Source organism: Lycium barbarum, chromosome 11, assembly GCF_019175385.1.
Source record: "Lycium barbarum isolate Lr01 chromosome 11, ASM1917538v2, whole genome shotgun sequence".
Lineage (NCBI taxonomy): Eukaryota > Viridiplantae > Streptophyta > Magnoliopsida > Solanales > Solanaceae > Lycium > Lycium barbarum.
In genome coordinates, this window is record NC_083347.1 from 86,880,767 (window position 1) to 86,887,497 (window position 6,731).

The window sequence follows — 6,731 nt, forward strand, 5'->3', positions numbered from 1 at the left end:
CGATGGTAGTGATCGCACCTTCATTGCCATGCCAAATCCATAACCTTTATGAAATAACGCATCTCACTTATTGCCTATTTATAGTATTTCCTTTCCACGCTTCTTCCTGTTAGGCGTACCCATGATGGCAGAACCTCCTTTACCATTCTTATTATTTAAAATCTGTATGCAGCAGACATCGACAAGACCTCACAGAACATACGGCTATATAACACGTTCTAGCTATCCAGAGCTTCCAGTTCCAGGTAACAGAACAAATATATCAGTACTTACCCCTGTGACTTTCCATATCGTCGCTTATCTTCTTCCGTCATACGTAAGGCTTATATAAGGAATCTCGTTTCCTATGACTTGGCTCTATCGCACGATCTAATACAGAAAAAAGGTCAACAATCCCTAGATGCCCCGCAGCCTCTTGTTTATAAATGTAACCGGCTTCACACCCATAAACAGGACTCTACTGGACACGACTTTGCAGACAACCCCTAGGACGACCTGCTCTGATACCACTTTGTCACACCCCGATCCCGCTAGGGTGTGATGGGCACCCGACCCCATATTCGGAGCCGAGCGAACCCGCTGACTCTTATTACATGCTTAATCCCTTTAGATTCTTACATCAATAAGAAATGAAAAGCATAGTTAAGCCTTCAGAATCTTTCTTTCGGTGTTCTCAAATCAAACAAAATCTGTGGTCATGTGGAATCTGTAACATAATATATAAAGACACATCGGCTGGTGAAGCCGCTTTCAAGTCTGGCATATTACACCCACGACTCTGTCTGCAAAGTCTCTAACTTTGAACAAGACATCATAACATAGTACTCTGACTCGACAACACTCCAAGGCCAAGTGGAGCTTGCCAACTTCGCTGGAACATCTTCTATAATGGCTTCTACTCATCTGGGTGTACCTGCGCGGCATGAAACGTAGCCCCCGAGGAAAGGGGGTCAGTACGGGTAATGTACTGAGTATGTAAGGCATGAATAGTAACATAGTAAGGGATATAAATATGAATAATAACGGAATAGAAATATAGAGCATTTCATGAGATGAAAGAGTAACCTGTACATCTGAGTGCCTCTTAGGGCGGATGCCATGCATGCTTAGTGCTGCGGAACGTGCAGCCCGATCCATATATATACATATATACATATATCCATAGTAATACTTTCTTTGAAAACATTTCTTTTTCATATATATAGAAAATAGAACATATCATATTGCCGAGGCGTCAGTAGCCGATCCATTTAACCACATATGTCCCGCGTCCGGGCATCCCGCGTCCGGGATCATATCATGTCATATAAAACCAGCTGATTAGGTGGATACGCGTATATAACGCTCTGGCCCTCTTTCCCATCTTCCCCATATACATATGCATGTATCATGTACATATACCAGCGTCTATAGCGCTCTGCCCCTTTTTCCCATATTCGCCATATACATATATCATATACATATATCATGTAAGCAGCATGCAGGAGAGCCCAAGAAAGTCATGTATCTATCGGAGTGACGTAAGGTCGGTAACCTCCGATTACATTATGGAATAATCATCCCGACTTTGTCTCACCTTGAAGGAACAATTATTATAAGATGAGACTAGCAACGAGTAACAGCGTACATAAACCGACACCTGAAGGCTCAGAAACAAGTTTCGGGTCAATCCGCTTTAGTATAAGAAAGTTATGAGCGTTTGAAGTACAGAACCTTTTACGAACATTTCAGAAACCATTTTTTGGAAAATCATTCTTATCATAGTCATCATAGAAATATTCTCATCCTCGACATCATCAGTGTCATTGTAAAACATATTCATCTTTATTGTCAGAAGATCTTACAAAATCATAAACCTCTGTTTTGTAGAATACGAACACTTTTAGAAAAAGACATTTACGAGTTATCGGGAAGAGAATCATGCCTTGAAATTATAAACATCTAACTTTTGAAAACGAGAAAGATACGGAAACAATTATAAGATCATAACATCGGGATCATGCCTTGAAAGAAAAGGGACGAGCCTTAACATACCTGCTCCACGTCCCATTAGCTACGCTTAATTGTCCAAGCTCGTTATCGCTAGTCTACATTCAAGAAGATTGACGCACTCATTAGATTCATCACCATATACTTGTCTTAATTCTTTAAATGAATTCATTCATAATCTGCCGAAATTTCGGCAGCACCTCCCCTGTAAATACACCTTCCTCGAGAATCTGACTAGGCCAATTTTTATCAACAACAATCCGAGAATTCAACTCGGCCAAATTATCATCAACAACAATACCAACTATCATACTTCCAACTTCATGAATTAATTCAAAATGCATTCTAATACTAGCAGTTTTTTCAATTCAAATCCAACCACATATGATCAAGCCAACACCAATGCTCACTCATTTAAGTACTAGTCCAAGACCATTCAAACAAGACTTAAAAACATTTCATACAATCCGCACAATGTTCAAAGTAGCGCAACTACTATACCATTCCGCCCGAAATCTCACAACACCACCAAGGACAACAACACATTACTTTCTTCCAAATTCATGAACTCCACCAACATTTTACATTAACAACTTCATTCATACAAATATAAGAATTCATGCTAGTGTTACATTAACTTCCTCAACAACTCTACAATGATCACAACCTCATTCTCATAATTACAAGAAATTATATTAAAATCGCATTAGCTTCTTCAATAATTTACAAACAATTACCACTTCATTTCAAACCATAAAATCTTCATTTAACATCTTAGAATCCACGACTACAACAATCTAAATACTAAATAAAATCAATTCATCACATCTTACCCACCTATCTACTATTCGGCCAAACACCCACACACATATATATCACCTGAATTTCATCCATTTCTTCATACAACAACATGCATAAACCACCCACAACATATGTAAAAGAGGGTTGAACACATACCTTTCTCACCCAACTTCTTTACTTGGATAGGGCTTATGAATTACACAAACAAAGGCTTTGCTTGCTCCAACAACTCCTTCATGTTAATAAGGACCTTCCATTTGGTGGAAATACTAGAAGAAAATAATTTTTCTTGATCAATTTCCATAGCTTCAAATTTTTCCACCATGGCCGAACCCTTTTCCTCCTTTCTTCTTCTCTTTCTTTCTTCAAGCTTCTTGAATTTTCATGAAAACAATTATACTTTAATTGCCACTACTTCTCCATATTTATACTTAGGTCCTACAAATAAAAATGTGGACACATGGCCATGGGGTGGGGCCCACTCTTTGTGTCACATGGCCAAAGTGGAAATTTTCAAGAACTTTCAAGACATTTTTTTTGTGAAATTCCCATTTTGCCCCTAGCCTTTCCACAATATTACCATGGACCATTTTGTGAATTTTCCTTTTTACCCTTAGCCTTTCTCAATATTTTCATACTAATAGAACTCATAAATAATATTCATAACCCACTTGTACATTAAAATAATTTTGGAAGATGGTCATTTCCTTAACTTACCACGACTACCTCGAAATTTCCGAACGCACAAAATACGGGCTATAACAGCACCTCTCCTCCTCTCCTTAGGGAGGAGGTTTTTCCGTGAGGCCACAAATTTTTGTGATTTTGCAGCCAATATGCTGCACAGAAAACTCAGTTTGCGGCCGGATATTGGTCCACAAACTCCAGTTTTCGCGAAAACGTGTTCTTTTCGATTAGTTTGACCTCCAATCCTAATGAAACCTTCTTGGAACTTGTATAAAAATTCATTAACCATCTAAGGAGCCCTATATATCCCTCTCAAGGTGATGCTAATAAATGTATAACTCAAATGATACGAAATCTTCCCAAAACATGACTCCAATTCCAATTTCTTCAACGAACTTACTTCCGCCGATTCATTTGCCTCAAAACCTTAGGGTACATACTTAAAATGATAAAATACTCTCCTTAACCTTGTATGGGCTTCATTTCTACTTTAGTCTTGTGTTAGTTTACTGATAAGGAAAATGACACAAAATTTCCAAAGTGTAACATTCTTCCCCTCCTTAAGAACATTCCGCCTCGAATGTCAGACTCTTAGGGATTCTATATAAATATCCCCATAGTTTCCCTATAAATATGCCACTACCATCCTGTCACAATAACCCAAAATATACAATACCTCACAGGGCTGCAATAACAACTACAATAATGGCTACACATGACCAAGAAATCATCAAAAGAAAGCATTACATACCTGAAGACAATGGTGGCTCTGTCTGAACCTCCTCTGGGAGTGGAAACAAATGTGGATACCTAGACTTCATATCTTCCTCAGCTTCCCAAATCATTTCTTCCCTATTATTCTTTCTCCATAAAACTTTAATTGAAGCTACATCTTTGGTTCTTAATATCCGAAGTTGTCTATCTAGAATAGAAATGGGAACTTCTTCGTAGGATAATCGCTCGGTGACCTGGACATCATCCACAGGTACGATTCTGGAAGGGTCTCCTATGCACTTGCAAAACATTAATACATGGAAAATCGGATGAACTGATTCCAAGTCCGAAGGTAGATCTAACTCATAAGCTACCTGACCCACTTTGTGTACAATCTTTTAAGGCCCAATATATCTAGGACTAAGCTTACCCGTCTTACCAAATATCATCACACCTTTCATAGGTGACACCTTCAAGAATACCCAGTCATCAACTTGGAACTCTAAGTCTCGTCGGCAATTGTCCGCATAAGACTTCTATCGACTTTGGCCTGTTAATAATCGGTTTTGAATAATCTTGACCTTCTCCACCACTTGCTGGATCAAATCTGGCCGTATTAATTTGGTCACCCCTGCTTCAAACCATCCAATAGGTGATCTAAACTTTCGCCCATATAAAGCCTCATACGGGGCAATCTGAATATTAGAATGATAACAATTGTTGTATGCAAACTCAATAAGCGGCAAATGATTCTCCCAGCTGCCCCCGGAGTCCAATACACATGCCCTTAACATATTTTCGAGGGTCTGAATAGTACGCTCAGCTTGTCTATCAGTCTGGGGAAAAATGTTGTGCTAAGATTCACTGAGTCACCAAAACATTTTGGGAATACTTCCACAAATTAGCTATAAACTATGCTCCTCTATTAGAAATAATAGATACTGGATCACTATGGAGTCGTACTATCTCTTTGATATAAAGCTTCGCATAATCTTCAGCTGAGTATGTAGTTCTAACAGGCAGGAAATGAGCTGACTTTGTGAGTCTATCCACGATTACCCATATAGAATCATACATACGTTGAGAACGAAGTAAGCCTGTAATGAAATCCATATTAATTACTTCCCATTTCCAAGTTAGAATTTCCATGGCTTGCAACAATCCACTGGGCTTCTTATGCTCAATCTTTACCTACTGACAATTAGGACATTGAGTTACGAACTCCGCTATGTCTCTCTTCATCCTGTTCCACTAATAAATTAACTTAATAGCATGATACATCTTTGTCGCTCCCGGATGAGCAAAATAACGGGAACAATGGGCTTCTTCCAAAATCTGGTGACGTAACCCTGGGAACACATAGTCTGTCTCGATATCTAAGAACTCCATCTGCAGAAATCTCAAATGATGACTTCTTCTTCTGAAGGAATGTATCCCTTTATTGAACTAACATGGGATCCTCATACTGACCCTCTTTCACCTCAACTACTAATTACGAAACGACTGAATTCTGGATAGTAACTCCCGTATTGCCCAAGTCGATTAATTGAACTCCCAAACTAGCTAACTGTTGAAGCTCACGAGCTAACTTCCTTTTCTCCAGTTGGACGTAGCATAAGCTACCCATGGATCTACGGCTAAGAGAATCGGCGACGACGATCGCTTTCCCCGGATGATATAAGATGCTAACATTATAATCTTTCAATAGCTCCAATCATCGCCTTTGCAGCAAATTTAACTCCTTCTGCTTGAAAATATACTGGAGGCTCTTATGGTCTATATAGATATCGATCTGAACACCATACAAATAATGTATCAACATTTTTAATGCAAAAATTACCGCAGCTAACTCTAGATCATGGGTTGGATAATTCTGCTCATGTTTCTGTAACTGTCTCGAAGGATAAGCAATAACTTTATCGTGCTGCATCAATACACACCCTAATCCAACACCCGAAGCATCGCAATAGATAACATAACCTTCCGATCCTTCTGTAAGTGCCAGAACAGGGGCCGAAATCAATATATTCTTCAGCTCCTGAAAACTGCGCTCACAAGCCTCTGTCCATTGAAATTTAACTAATTTCTGAGTTGGCTTCGTTAGTGGTGTAGAAATCGAAGAAAATCCTTCTACAAATCTTCTGTAATTACCTGCGAGACCTAGAAAACTATGAACTTCTGTAGGTGTTATAGGTATTGGCCTAGTCTCCACAACTTCAATCTTCTGGGTATCTACCCGAATATCGTCAGCTGAAATAATGTGTCCCAAAAAAGTCACAGAATTCAACCAGATTCACATTTAGAAAACTTCGCATATAACTTTCGAGGCTGAAGAATTCTAAGGACAATACGTAAATGATCTGCATGCTCTGCCTCGGATCTAGAATATATGAAGATATCATCGATAAATACAATTACGAAAGAATCTAAGAAAGGCCTGAGTATACTATTCAATAAATCCATGAATACCGCCGGTGCATTGGTCAACCCGAACGACATTACTCGAAATTCGAAATGACCATACCTGGTCCTGAATGCCG